The 14,996-nt window shown below is 38.5% G+C and overlaps 1 long non-coding RNA gene across 2 annotated transcripts; it reads right to left on the reverse strand.

Moving 5' to 3' along the window:
• Positions 1-250: 250 nt before the first annotated feature.
• Positions 251-12,163, reverse strand: LOC130925775 (uncharacterized). Of its 2 annotated transcripts, XR_009065837.1 has the most exons (4): positions 11,978-12,163; positions 11,831-11,899; positions 11,285-11,426; positions 251-714 (listed from the first exon to the last, which is right to left on the reverse strand). It is a non-coding gene; the product is annotated as an uncharacterized LOC130925775 (long non-coding RNA). The 2 variants fall into 2 exon arrangements; XR_009065835.1 differs by lacking the exon at positions 11,285-11,426 and having other exon boundaries at positions 261-714; positions 11,978-12,152.
• Positions 12,164-14,996: the final 2,833 nt, after the last annotated feature.

Consider the following 14,996-nt stretch of genomic DNA (forward strand, 5'->3'; position numbering starts at 1 on the left):
TTTTGGAGTTTTGTGTAAAATGTGAATGATTTTTTTTTTTTTTCCATTCTCGTTTGTGTTTTTTCATTGCAATCAAAATAAATGAAGATATTACTATCAAAGTATTTGTAATTCAGAAATTGAGCATTATCTGACAGAATTGTAGGGGTGCCAATACTTTTGGCCAGCACTGTATATGTATATATTTGTGTGTGTATTCAACTTCTTTTAAAATAGCTATTGTTTCCCAGGATTTTCTGAACTATTTTCTTAACTATTTGGTTGAATTTGATATTAATAACAATAGTAAAATCATCATCACCATCTTTAATAATCTTTCAAATATTTATATAAATATGAAATACATTTTACTTTTTAAAATGCAGATTCATATTATAACTTCAGAAAATATTTTATCTTTGTAAACTTACACTTGCATCTCCCCTGCCTTAATACTCATTGGTATGATTGCTCATAGGTCTGCATCACACGTCACTGTGGCTTGAGGGACTATTGAAACATTTGGATGTCTTATTTCTTTCCATGGTGCAGTGACAATGACTTATGGTGACACCCTGCAGCCTCTTTGGCTTCCGTGCTTAAATGACGAATGGTGCCGCCTGTCAGCCAACATCTGTTTTTGTTATGCGAGTTCGGCGACCTGGACTCGCACTTGCCGTTGCGGAGGATCTTCAACCATCACTGCTCCAGAAGCCACCCTTTCACCCCCTCCAGCTGAGTTTGTTTTTGAGTGTAAAAAAAAAAACAAAGCAAAACAACTTTAAGAGCATTAATAAGTAACAGAGAAACGTCATTGTCCGCACAGGTGGGTGATAATAAATTCCATTTACTTCATCTTTATTCTACATAGTATTAGAGTTTACTTAATTTTTGCATGAGATGCCAATAGTGGCTTTACCAGTTACACTAATGTAACTGAGAGACATCACAACAATAATCAAATGACTCCAATATACCAGACGTAACAATAGTCACATGATCACACTCAAGTTTGCAGGCGGAAGTCCTATGATTACGCCTGCTTGTTTAATCATGTGGCGTTTTAAAAGCGCCTTAAAAGTAAATTATTTGATATGGAGTCAACATTACTTGAAAGCGCAGATTTCTAACCCCTCCCAGCTTTTATTTGGCGCTGATAGACCACGGAAAACCGGAGAAATGATCGTTTAAGGGGTGTCAAACGATTACATTTTTTAATCGAGTTAATTACAGCTTAAAAATTAATTAATCTTAATTAATCTTAATTAATCGCAATTCAAACCATCTATAAAATATGCCATATGGTTCTGCAAATTATTGTTGGAATGGAAAGCTGAGACACAAAATGGATATATACATTCAACATACGGTACATAAGTACTGTATTTGTTTATTATAACAATAAATCAACAAGATGGCATTACCATTATTAACATTCTGTTAAAGCGATCCATGATAGAAAGACTTGTAGTTCTTAAAAGATAAATGTTAGTACAAGTTACAGAAATTTTATATTAAAACCCGTCTTAATGTTTTCGCTTTAATAAAGTTTGTAAAATTTTCAATCAAAAAATAAACTAGTAACCCGCCATTGTTGATGCCAATAATTACTTACACAATGCTCATGGGTGCTGAAGCCTATAAAATCAGTCGCACCCAAGTGCCAGCAGAGGGCGACAAAACTCCGAAAAACACAACGAGTACACATTTCACTGTGCTGTCATTTTAATGTTTGAGCGGGGCATGTGCGTTAAATGCGTCAAATATTTTAACGTGATGAATTTAAAAAATTAATTACCGCCTGTTAACGCGATAATTTTGACAGCCCTAGATTGTTTATACTTTTTTTCTCCACTAGAGGGCACTCATACTCTTCGGACATGTAATGTTTAATTTTTCCACTCCAAATTGTATGATTTTGTGTATTTTTGTGTCGTTACATATTTCCTCTTTATTCTACATATTAGATTTGACTTTATTTTTGCCAGAGATCCCCACAGTAACCCTCCCAATGAGACATCCACAACAATAATCACATGACTCCAATTATACCAATTTGATGTAATAAGACCACAGGGATTCAAGGTAATCATTATATTTTTCGCACCAAACATGCACTTTGAAACGTTGTGAATACAATGAAATGGATGGAAAAATATTCGCCTAACATTAGCTTGAAATATTTACGTAAAATGAATTATAACTGCCTTTTTCTTTTTTTCTTTTTTTTGCTTTTAACCTAAACTCTAGAGCAGGGGTCCCCAACCGCCGGGCCGCGGAGCGGTACCAGCATTTGCTACCGAGCCGCACATAATAATAATTTATTAACGACTGCATTCTGGCCGAATTAACTTTGGCCTGTGCCCCTTAACAAACCAATATCCCTGTCTACTCTAGATATAATACGACAACTGGATATAATGTCGTCATAGAAATCCATTGGACTGGTAGCAGTACATCCTGTATTCTATAGACCCTACCCACCGACGTCACAAAACCACGTGCTCGCTGTATGGTTCCGCCCACTTGTCCGTCATTTTGTCTCTGTATTAGCATTGGTTTCAATTGATCGAGGAATTTAAAATGCATTTCATGGAAGACCTGGTGCTTTCTGATGCCGTAAACTCACTGGATGTGTTGCATAAAAGGCGTTATGTGGAAAAGCTTTGTTCTATACAGTCGCCAGATCCATATTTGATACCCAAATCGATGTTTTTCGACCCACTGTCTTCGCCCTGTCTGCCTGACATCTGCTACGCTGATATTTACAATTATCTTGTCCACACAAAATCAGCCTATTCTCACGAAAATTTGAAAAACTTCAAGAGCTTGGAGGCTTATAAATACTTCGTTGCTGGTTGGGTGAAATAGGTCCTCGTCCACGAAAATTTGGCAGGAATCTATCTTGTGCTTGGAAAGGTGAGTTACGAAATTTTCAATACAAAATCTTTTGTTATTGCTAACATCCACTGTCAAGTCTAATGTATTTCATGTCGTTTGTCAATGGAGTTAACGCTTTTAATGTTTATATGGTTTAGCGATAGCACTCTCACTACATACATACGTGTATGTTGTCGGCGATTAGCCTAGCAATGATCTTAATTGTGGTTATTTGTCAGCCCAAAACCCTCTAAGTATATCTTAAATGCATCTTACCGGATATAAAATGACTACTACATAGTCTGTGGTGATTTTTTGGTGCCCAGTTTTCACGTCGAATTGCAGCCATCCATTTCGCTCTCCTCTTTGGATCCCTCGGAATACGGTAAAACTTCAAGTCTCTCCTTCCATCTTCTCTGTTAGTGCAACCAACAGCCACACACACCTTCACCAAAAACACGCCGTAAATAGGAGGAATGTACGTAGCCGTAACAGGTTAACACTATGTTTTGACGGACAATTGGGCGGTACCATTCAGGAGAGCGGAGTTGTGACGTCACGTGGGTAGGGTCTATATCTATGTGCGCTTGCCCTCGATAATAACGTATGATGTAGGCCGTAGGGCGGGTGCATCACATTTGTTCCTGGAAATATTTAGCCCCCACACAAGCGAAGATGACTGAAAAACAGATGTCTTTGGACAGATTTTTTACAGGGAAAAGGGCACCTGATGAGCCAGAAGATTAGCCTACAACTTTGAAGAAAACAAAATCTTCTTTTAAGAATCCTACCTTAAATATGGGTTTGTCGCAACAGGTGACTGTCAGGCGCCAAATCCGCTCTGCGTAAGATGTGGCCCACGGACTGCGAAGGAGTGGATTCGTGACCCCGTTTGTGAATAAACTGAGTGATTCGAGCATGTCTTTGCATCAGCTTGTAGAGATCGCAAATGACGGCGACCTCAAACGTACATTTGAGACAGCAACTCTATCGAGGTTCTTGATGTCATTCCGGAATATCCTGACATGGCTACGAAAGCACTGAAAACCTTGCTACAATTTCCAAAACCGTATTTTTGTGAAGCGTTCTTCTCTGCAATGACGGCAACCAAGACAAAGTTACAGAGCAGACTTGACATAAGGAACACTTTCTGTCTCCCATCACAACTAGATGGGACCATCTCGTCTCAACGAAACAACCTCAGGCCTCCCACTGATTCAGCGGGTGAGTTATATTTTCCCTGTACTTAACATTTGTTTTTATCCCCGTCATTTTATTTCATATTTGCTGTATTTTTCTGCCGCACATTGCCGGTCCGTGAAAAAAATACCCAAATCACACCGGTCCGTGGTGCAAAAAAGGTTGGGAATCCCTGATCTAGAGTGTTTTACCTTCATATCTATAAACAATTCCGGCATTTACGCATTTACAAGAATTTTCAACTTAAAAAGCTCTTTGTTTTGTTACGGCCGCCACTTTGGTTTACACTATAGCCTAAGCTTGAAATATTTACGTAAAATGAATCGTAACTGCCCGTTTTTTTGTTTTTTTTCACTTTTGACCAAGAATCTAGTGTTTTACGTTCATATCTATATATAAAAAAAACCCTCTGGGATTTACACATTTATTTTCAAGAATTTTCAACTTAAAAAGCTCTGTTTTGTGATGGCCGCCATTTTGGATTTTGTATCTCTAAATATAATTTACACATTTCTGCGTCCATATTAAAAAGAAATTCAGGTTTTACGTGTTTTATTTTACAGTATGTAACATTTCAATCTAAAAAATTTCAGTGCAGCACCATGAGCAAGAAGTGTTGGGTTGTGGGCTGCAAGATGGAGGAGGATGGCGCACAAGTTCATGGACAGCGACAACTCCACCTCGCTTGGGGACCTGAAAGAGAAGATCGAGACAGAGTTACCTACAAACTACAGGCAAGTTTCGTCCACAGCTAGCTGAAGATAAAAGAAACTTTGGCTCTGAAAATACAATTTTTTCATTTCAGAATATCCCTGGACAAGGACGCCATAGAGCAGAACGGGCAGTTCCTCACTCTCTTCCCGTATGAACCTGTGCTGGGTGTGCTGCCTGCCATGGCCAATGTGTTCAAGATTGGAGAGACCTGGAGCTACTGGACCAGCATAAAGAACTTCATGGTCAGCAACAGGCTGGCCCAGCACCTTCACTTGCTAAAGCTCATCTGGCTTTTCCCCAGGGACGTGCAGGCTAAGCTTGCCATGGAACTGGCCGACGATCAGCAGGACCCGCTGACGGACGAGTTGCTCCTCACCGCAGTCGGCAACTACGCTGGCTACCTAGCCAGGAAGGTCCAGGCCAACTCCTCTGTGGCTCAGACCCGACCTTGCGGGGGTACAGGTGCCAGGAGGGGCCAGCACCCGTTTGCCGCACATCAGCAGGTCCTTCTTCAACTGTTTTGGTGCGAACTTCTCCGAAGATGTGACTTCAGAAGCGAGGAAGAATAAGGCCGACCGGCAGGAAGAGGAGCAGAGTCGAGGAGGGCAGGAAGGAGACTTGTACAAGTCCAGGAAGCTTTTACTTTTTACTGTAAATTTTAAAGCAAGTATATTTCTACTTTTGCTTAAGTAAATGTTTTCTTAGATAGTTGTACTTATTAGTCAAGTATTTTTCCCCTGTATCTGTACTTTTACCTAAGTAAAAAAAAAAGCGAGTACTTCATTCACCACTGTCCCTCAGTACCATTAAAGCCCAATTAATAAAAATCAAATGAGTTAAATATTTACATGAATTGGCTGAGTTAATGGTGATGTTTGCTCGCTTTTTGTTTTGCGGAAGAATTTGAACTGACGCTTGTGCAGTGTATTCTTTCTCTCCTCAGGTGATCAAAGTGATATCATTTTATTTTGTTTTGCTGCCGCAGGTTTGCTGGCGTGTGACAAGCGCAGTCGAGCAGAAGGAAGCTGCAGCTGTCCGATTAAATCAGTGCGTCCTATATTCCTGATTTTGTTTTTTTTTTTATAGGGCAGGAAAAACTTCATAGCCGCAAGACTGAAACCTACGCTTTGTCACCGAAAATACTGACAGAATGGCATCAGCTAACTACTTTCAAAATGACGAAAAGGACGGTAAATATTTTTTCTACCATTCTGGATTTTAACTCATTGGCTGCCATGCCGATAGACACCAAATTGATTTCAACTGAATGTTCTAAAGCCGTCGATGGTCTTTCCACTTCAATGCATGGGAAGTCTATCGTTGTCAATGTAAGCCAATGAGTTAAATGTGTGGAGAGGTTGTGTATTTATTTGCCCAATATTTTTGTCCATCCATCAGTACATTTCTAAAAATTAATAAATAATAAAATGATTAAATAAACCCTTTTCAGGCAACATGTTTTAATATCTTCACCAACGATGTCCCCTGATCTGATCACATACGGGCAATTTGCCTCTTACGTACTGTATTTCCATTAAACTAGCCGCTGGTTACTTAAATGCAGCGTTGTTTTTGGCAGCCATTTTAATTTTCGTCTTTTGGACAATAATGCTTATTAGTCTTAGTCATATTTTAGTCATTTCAAAATGTGTTTGTCTTCGTCTAGTTTTCGTTGACGAAAACTCAGACTAATTTTGTCTAGTTATAGTCAACGTTAACTCAATATTTTCGTCTGTGAAATTAAAAAAAATCACCCAAAAAATAAGAAAAGGTTTCAAATGAACATTGACAGGCGAGCACATATTGTAGCATCTACAAATCTATCACATGATAATCAGTGTTGGGCACGTTACTTTAAAAAAGTAATTAGTTATAGTTACTCACTACTTCTTCCAAAAAGTAACTGAGTTAGTAATTGAATTACTCCATAGTAAAAGTAACTAGTTATCAGGGAAAGTAACTATTTCCGTTACTTTAAAAATAAGTTGTTGTATGTCAAAGAATTTGAAATTTTCTGAGCAGCATTCGAGTCAGTTGAATAGAAAAGAACAGACAGGTGTTATAGAACCTTGTAATATTTATTGCACCTCACCAGCAACAGATTTATCCTACACTTGAAGTGCTACAAAAATAAACAAATCTGAATTGCTTACCACAGATGTCGACAAAAGCTTTGCCCCGGGACATAAATTACACTTTACATGCACGTTCTTTCCTTTAATTTCAACCGACTAGAAATAGTGTTTATATTTCCACCTCGTAAAGGACAAATTTTCCTCCGAATGCTCTTCCATCATATCCCTCTGCATCTGTTTTGCATGTGTGTGTTTGCCGCACGCGCAGTTCCAGTTTGTGTGTGAAAACACTGGCTCTGAAGTACGTGCGCTAGGCCTGAACGACATTGGGAAAAACTATTGCTGCGATTTTTTTTGGGTTTGCGATATATTGCGATATTATATTGCGATATTAAAAAACATTTATATATATTTTTTTCAAGATATTTTCACAAGATGACTTAAATAGCTGTTTGGAAAGACTTTAGATCACCACAGTGTACAGTCATCCCTTGTTTTTTGCGGTTAATGGGGACCAGAACCCGCCGCGATAAGTGAAAAACCGCGAAGTAGCCCACCCCCCATTTTAATTTTTTTTTGTGTGTGTTTTTTGTGCCCAATGTATTTATTCAGATTTAGCATTGGAAAGAGATACATACAGGTTGACCCAAAAAAAAGTTTACACTCAGTTGACTGCTTGTTTAAAAGCCATTGAAACATATCTAAATAGGTTGTCATGCTTAAGTGATTCATTAAGGTCACTCAATGCAGCTGGTAATCTCTCGTCTCTACAATTCCTGTGCTTCTGCTGAAAATGAAGAAAACTTTAGCTGTACCTGAATTGCTGCGTGTCGGTCTGACACCTACTGAGATTACAGCAAATCTGAGAATATCCAGATGTGCAGTCTACAAAGTTAAAAAGAAGCTGAAAGATATTGGAACAGCCTCACGAAAACCTGGGTCTGGAAGTGCCGATCTGTGCCGACCAAAAAGTTGATCGACAAGGTGATATGTGGCCACCCCAGAGTCCAGATCTCAATCCGCTGGATTATAGCATATGGGCAACTGTGGAGGACAGTGCCTGTAAGAAGCCACAAACTGCTGTGGCAGCCTTGGAGAGGTCCATTGTTAGATCTTGGGAAAAGATGACAGCATCCTACATAAAGAAGCGTTCCGCAGGCGCCTGGAGGCTGTTGTGACATTTAAGGGAGGACACATTGAAAAATAGAGTGTACTGTACATGTTCTTTACAATAATGTATAATTTGTGATTCAATTCTAATTCTAAGATGAATAAACATGGCATTTAAGTTGTATTATGGCAGTGTAACCTTTTTTTTGGGTCACCGTGTATAAGACATGTTTTTTTCTCACCCCCCCCCCCCCAAAGTGATTTAAAAAATGTATAAAAATAAATGGTTTTTAAGCACTTCAAATTTCATAATTATGATGTTTTAAACATAACTGTCCAACCAAATCATTTTTGACCAATAATAAAGTACTGTAGCAGATAAATGCTTGGCTTTATTAAATGCTTCTGTTTATCTACTTTAGCTGTGATCGTTGAAGTGACATGTAGAAATTTCAAACTCCTCATGATCACTTCTGGCATTTAAATGTCTCCAACGTCCCCACAGTACACACATTCATTCCAGCGCGGCTTCCTTGCAACTGTTTAACAAGTTCAACGATATTGACAGATGCCCGTGTGAAGTCTGCTTTTTTGGCCAGATCAAAGCCATTGTTGTGCCGCAGTGACTGAGAGGATCAAAAGGCTGGGAGAGGGAGGGTAGGAGGCTGTGCGCAGACCAGAAAGTGAGGCGTATGTGGATCAAAAAAAAAAGAAAAACTATCGCACGTGCTTGCGATGGGACTATTGCGCACACGCACATCGCGATGGCGATGTTTAAACGATATATCGTTCAGGCTTAACGTGCGCTATTAGGCTCGAGCGTTTACGTCACAGAATGGGGGCTCACGTGAGATTTGACAACAACGCAGCCATATTGGAAGCAGCTCTGGCTCGCGGGACATTAAACTTTAACTTGCTAGTTCGATAAAGAGACAAACTCGTTACTAAGGCGAAGAACAGATATTTGATCAAACTTAAGGATGGTAACAATGTTGACCCTTATGAGCAAGCCGAAGACAAATGAGGTAAATATGTGGACGGGCTTCCACAATTACGCAAAAGGACATTCTGCTGTATTTATTGTTTGGTGTATGTTACTCATAACACATAAACTCATCAGCGATTCCGAAATTACAAATCGCTACAAAGCTATGAACATTTTTGCTGTGGATGGGTGCAGGACGTGCACATTATGACCGTATCAAACGGCAACTCCATCGTTCTTGCAAAGGTAGGCTATGTGTTTTTACTATTTTCATTGCCATGAACCTGAAAGCACCCCAAGTCTTGGATGACAAATAAACAGAGCAGAGCAGACTCGCTACGGCTGGTAGTTTCTTCAATTTATTCAAAGTAAGTAACGCACCGCTTTTGATAGTCAGTAACGGTAACGGCGTTGTAACGGCGGAAAAAATAGTTAGATTACCCCGTTACTGAAAAAATAACGCCGTTATGTAATGACGTTATTTATAACGGCGTTATTCCCAACACTGATGATAATACACACTCAGCAAAAAAACAGTAAACTACATTATTTTTAATTAGTTATACCCGGACGGCATGAATTGTATGTAAAAAAAAAAAAAAAAAAAAGTTGTCAGAGAGTTTGGGAGACGCTTGCCGTTAGCAATAGCCTAATGCTAACGTGAACGTGAATGCTATGCTAACGCTATGAGTTACATTTATTATTCAGCACAGACCTTTAACGGCTAAAACAACATTGCATATTCTCTTGCCGGGATAAAAAGAAAAATCTTACCGTGTGTCTCAAAACAAGCAATGGGAAGACTGGAGAGGACACTAGACTAGTTGTTTAGTTGGGGTGTTGCAGCATGTCACATGAGTGCCACAACCAGGCAGGCTAACTATACACAATCACACATTGTGAACATGTGACGAAAACTATGGCGCATTTTCGTCTCGGTCTCGTCAGACGAAAACTGGCATTCGTGTCATTAAGTTTTAGTCTCCCAAGATCCGTTTTTAGCTTGTTATCGTCTCGTCGTTGTCATGAAAAAACATTTGTCGACGAAATATTTTCGTTATAGTCGTCATTGACGAAAACAACCCTGCTTAAATGTAGATGTGGATGCGTTTTATGCTATTATATGCAGTAGCAGGATAAAGTATGTGAACTGTTACAACCGTCAGGAACAAATTTGGACATTTCCTTTTTATTATATTGCAGTTTGGCAAGCGCTTTAGCAATGCCTGGTATGAATACTTTTTTTTCTTTTTTTTTTTTTAACTAATGAGCAAAAATTCTACGAACAAAATACTACTTTAAAGGCTTTTTGTAGTCAATGTCATTATCTTCCAGCTACCATGTCCATAATAAATGAAAAGATACTGAGGCGCCTTGCCACTTCCTGCAGGACTCATTACAACAACAACAACATCATCAACAAAGTTAAAAGCAACACTTAACATGGCCGACAAGTACAGTGGCGTGACAAATGAAGGCGTCATAATTAGGCCAGGCTTATTTAGGGCGAACGAGCCATCCGTCTGCGTTTTCTTCTCGGACAAATTAGCGACCGAGCCCATGTGTCGGAGTAATGAATCCTGGCTGCGAGTTGAAAAGAGGCTGAGCTGGAGAGCTCTATTAGTAATAACAAGAAGCGCTATTTTTGCTCTTGTGATCATAAGCAAGGAGTGTCACTATATTAATGCACAGACATTGTAGAAGCAGTATTTGTTGGTGATTGGCCACTTGTTGCTAGGCAGAGTATATAATTTATAATGAGAATATGTAGTTTCTGGAGAAAGTATTTCTCTTTCTGTAGCTTTTCGGTTACTGCCTATATGCCGAAAATGCAAATTTTGGCACATTTTCGGGTTACTTCCTTGTTTGGCTGCCATTATGTATGTAGAGGTACCACTGTATTTCTAAACAATGCTTTTTTTTTTTTTTTTTCTTAACGTCATCGATATGAACTCTTTTTATACTGTATTTAACCTATTACATGCCCACGTTATGCCAAGAAATACATGAAAATCATTGAATTCAAATTATACAGAAATTAAACATCACACCACTAAAGTCCTATAATGGAGAAAACATTTCCTACCATGAAATTAAAACAATCATATCTCCGGTGTGTAACCCCCGATTCGAGATGACGGGGTTCTGTTGTGAATGCAATTGTATTTGGGCTGAGAACTAGGTTCTCGGAGATTACAATAAGGAAAATAATTTTTAGTAATTGAAATAACTGGAGTCGAGATGAGTAACAAATAAATTATATTAATACAACAACTATTTACAAATTTAAGCCGGCAATATATACACAAATATATACAATAAAATAAACAAAAATTCAAACCAGACAGTCTGTCTAAATTCAAATCAGTTGGTTTCCGGGCATTAGCTCGCCATATTCATCTGTTGGAAAAGTCTTTATCCAGTTTCGAATTCTTCATCCACATCCAATGAAAGGAATGAAAGGAGGAAACAAAAAACCCAGCCTGCATAACAATAATAAATTATTGTATACAGCCTTTTATCAATACTTGAATCTTTTCAATAGCTATAGCTTTTTTCTCTTTGTCTAAATATTACATTGTACCAGTAATATTCACATATTTCAAAAATATCCAAATCAAAATTACTGCTTATGCATCTGCCATTCAAATGCAAAATAACATCATCTATCATCTTAACACAGTAGTTACATCATTCCGTGCTATAACATAACACAACAATCAATTTTTCATTGAATCTTAAGTTTTCCCCTCATTGCTAACGCTGGAGTCGCGCTAGCTTAGCGTTAGCATTTCGCTAGCTTCGTGTTAGCGTCGCGATTAGCATTAGCATTTCGCTAACTTCGCGCCTAGCATTTAGCCAACTTAGTGAGAACAAAACAACTCACCAAGACGGAAGTTTTGATTCAAATGTGAACTTGGGTGGATGCAGGCTCCAATCCTCCGGTTCACATACACTACAAGTTCAAAATGATATTTTCAAATTAGCAATGATGAATGTCTGCACTATTTTCCTTCATTTTGTCAACACTCACCGAGGAAATGTAATTTCCTTCTTATAAGTTGTTCAAACGGCCTTATTTCAGCGTTGAGTAAATTATTTTATTTCAACAAGGCTGACTGTCTCCAAGCGCCGAGGAAGTTCACTACGTCCTTCCTCTTTGGTATCCAAGCGGAAAAGAACGGAAAATAAAGAACCTTCAACACGATGTCTCGAGAGGGCGGGATCATGTTAATCGGACCAATTAAAAAACTATTATCCGCACATGTGAACTCACAGGAGGAAGTAAAGCATAAAATAAGAAAAACTATTTCCTTTTACAAAATAATTGCACTTTCAAAATAAAATTACTATATAATTTCTGTACTGGGTTACAGGTGCTACATAAAAACTGGGAGAGTTTTGAGTCATTTCAGGAATTTCGCTCTCAAGTAATGTTGACGGCAGCGTTCAAGGTGAAATAGTTCATTTTTTACAGTGCTTTAAAGATGCCACGTCATTAAACAGGCTGACGCAATCATAGCAGTGCCCACTGCAAGCTTGTGTGCAGTCATTTGACTGTATTGTTACATCTGATTGGTATACAGTGGTATGAAAAAGTATCTGAACCTTTTGGAATTTCTCACATTTCTGCATAAAATCACCATCAAATGTGGTTTAATCTTTGTCAAAATCACACAGATGAAAAAACAGTGTCTGCTTTCACTAAAACCACTCAAACATTTATAGGTTTTCATATTTTAATGAGGATAGTATGCAAGCAATGATAGAAGGGGGAAAGACGAGTAAGTGAACCATCACATTTAATATTTTGTCGCCCCCGTTTTGGCGGCAATAAATAATTACCAGACGCTAAATAACCCAGACGCTTCATGTAGCTGCAGATCAGTCTGGCACATCAATCAGGACTAATCTTGGCCAATTCTTCTCTACAAAACTGCTGTAGTTCAGTCAGATTCCTGGGATGTCTGGCATGAATCACTGTCTTTAGGTCATGCCACAGCATCTCTTAGGGGTTCAAGTATGGACTTTGACTTGGCCACTCCAGAACGTGTATTTTGCTCTTCTGAAGTCTTGTCTTGTTGACACATCCATCCTCTTTTTAGCTTCAACTGTCTGACAGACGGCCTCGGGTTTTCCTGCAAAACATCCTGATAACATTTTGAATTCATTCTTCCATTAATGATTACAAGTTGTCCAGGCCCTGAGGCAGCAAAACAGCCCCAAATCATGATGCTCCCTCCAACATGCTTCACGGTGGGGATGAGGTGTTGATGATGGTGTGCTGTTTCATTTTTCCTCAACACATGACATTGTGTGTTACTCCCAAACAATTCAACTTTGGTTTCATCAGTCCACAAGATATTTTGGCAAAACTTCTGTGGAGTGTCCAAGTGCCTTTTTGCGAAAATTAAACGAGCAACAATGTTTTTTAGACAGCTGTGGCTTCCTCCGTGGAGTCCTCCCATGAACACCATTCTTGGCCATACTGTAGTTTTACATATAGGCCTACAGCGGTACCTCTACATACGATCGCTTTGACGCACGATCTTTTCGACATCCGACATAAAATTCGACTCGCCATTTGTTTCTACAGCCATAGATATGCTCGAAATACGGCGACATGACAGCACCACAGACAAACGCACGGCGGATTTTTTTCTGTGAGAAATCAGCATAAAAGGTTTCAAAAAGGTCGGTACAGGTGGTGAAACAAAGAAAAAGGTGACGCTTACCTTTTAAACGGAGTTGCAAATTATAGAAAAATATGAGCGTGGGGTGCGCATCTGTAAACTGGCTCAAGAATGTTTTTATCATTTATTTCACAACTTATTCAACACAAAACGCCTACTGTCTGCCGCAACTGACGGTGTTCTCAAGAAAACATTGAAAGTGAAAGTGAAACTGTCAAGCTCACCCCTCTGTCTCTGGCACGTCAGCCCCGCGGTGCATTCAGGTACAGCAAAAAACATCCGCCACATTGGAGCCTAATTTGTTACATTATTACAGGAATTATTGTTATTATTAGTATTATTATTCTTATATTATTCCAGTTTTTATTTATAATTTATTTGTTTTGCTATGTGTAATTGCCATCTGGAATAGTACCAGCAGTATTTTTTAAGGATTTAGTGTAGGTTTTTGGGCTGTGGAACGAATTAATGGAATTATAATGTATTCCTATGGGAAAATCCTGCTTTTCCAGACTTTTAAAGATGGTTTTGTATCCTTTCCCAGCTTCATACAAATTAACGATCCTTGATCGTAGGTCTTCAGACAGCTCTTTTGACCGAGCCATGATGCACATCAGACAATGCTTCTCATCAAGACATTTCTTACGAGGTGTGTGTTTTATAGTGGGCAGGGCAGCTTTAAATCACTCATCAGTGATTGGGCACACACCTGACTTAAAATGTTTGGTAAAAATTTGTTTCAATTGCTCTGTAAGTTATCTTAGGCAGAGGGTTCACTTACTAATTTTTACCCCTTCTGTCATTGCTTGCATGCTATCCTCATTAAAATATTAAAACCTATAAATGTTTGGGTGGTTACAGTTAAAGCAGACACTGTTTTTTCATCTGTGTGATTTTGACAAATACCAGATCACATTTGATGGTGATTTTATGCAGAAATGTGAGAAATTCCAAAAGGGTTAGATACTTTTTCATACCACTATAATAGAGTAATATTATTCTTGTTGCGATGTCTTATTGGTGAAACGGGTAAAGCCACTGTTGGCAGCTCTGGCAAAAATAAAGTCAAATCTATTATGTAGAATTAGGGCTGTCAAACGATTAAAATTTTTAATCGAGTTAATTACAGCTTAAAAATTAATTAATCGTAATTAATCGCAATTCAAACCATCTCTAAAATATGCCATATTTTTCTGTAAATTATTGTTGGAATGGAAAGATAAGAGACAGGACAGATATATACATTCAACATACGGTACATAAGTACTCTATTTGTTTATTATAACAATAAATCAACAAGATGGCATTAACATTATTAACAATCTGTTAAAGCGATCCATGGATAGAAAGACTTGAAGT

Source organism: Corythoichthys intestinalis, chromosome 1 (genome assembly GCF_030265065.1).
Source record: "Corythoichthys intestinalis isolate RoL2023-P3 chromosome 1, ASM3026506v1, whole genome shotgun sequence".
In the NCBI taxonomy this organism is placed as follows: domain Eukaryota; kingdom Metazoa; phylum Chordata; class Actinopteri; order Syngnathiformes; family Syngnathidae; genus Corythoichthys; species Corythoichthys intestinalis.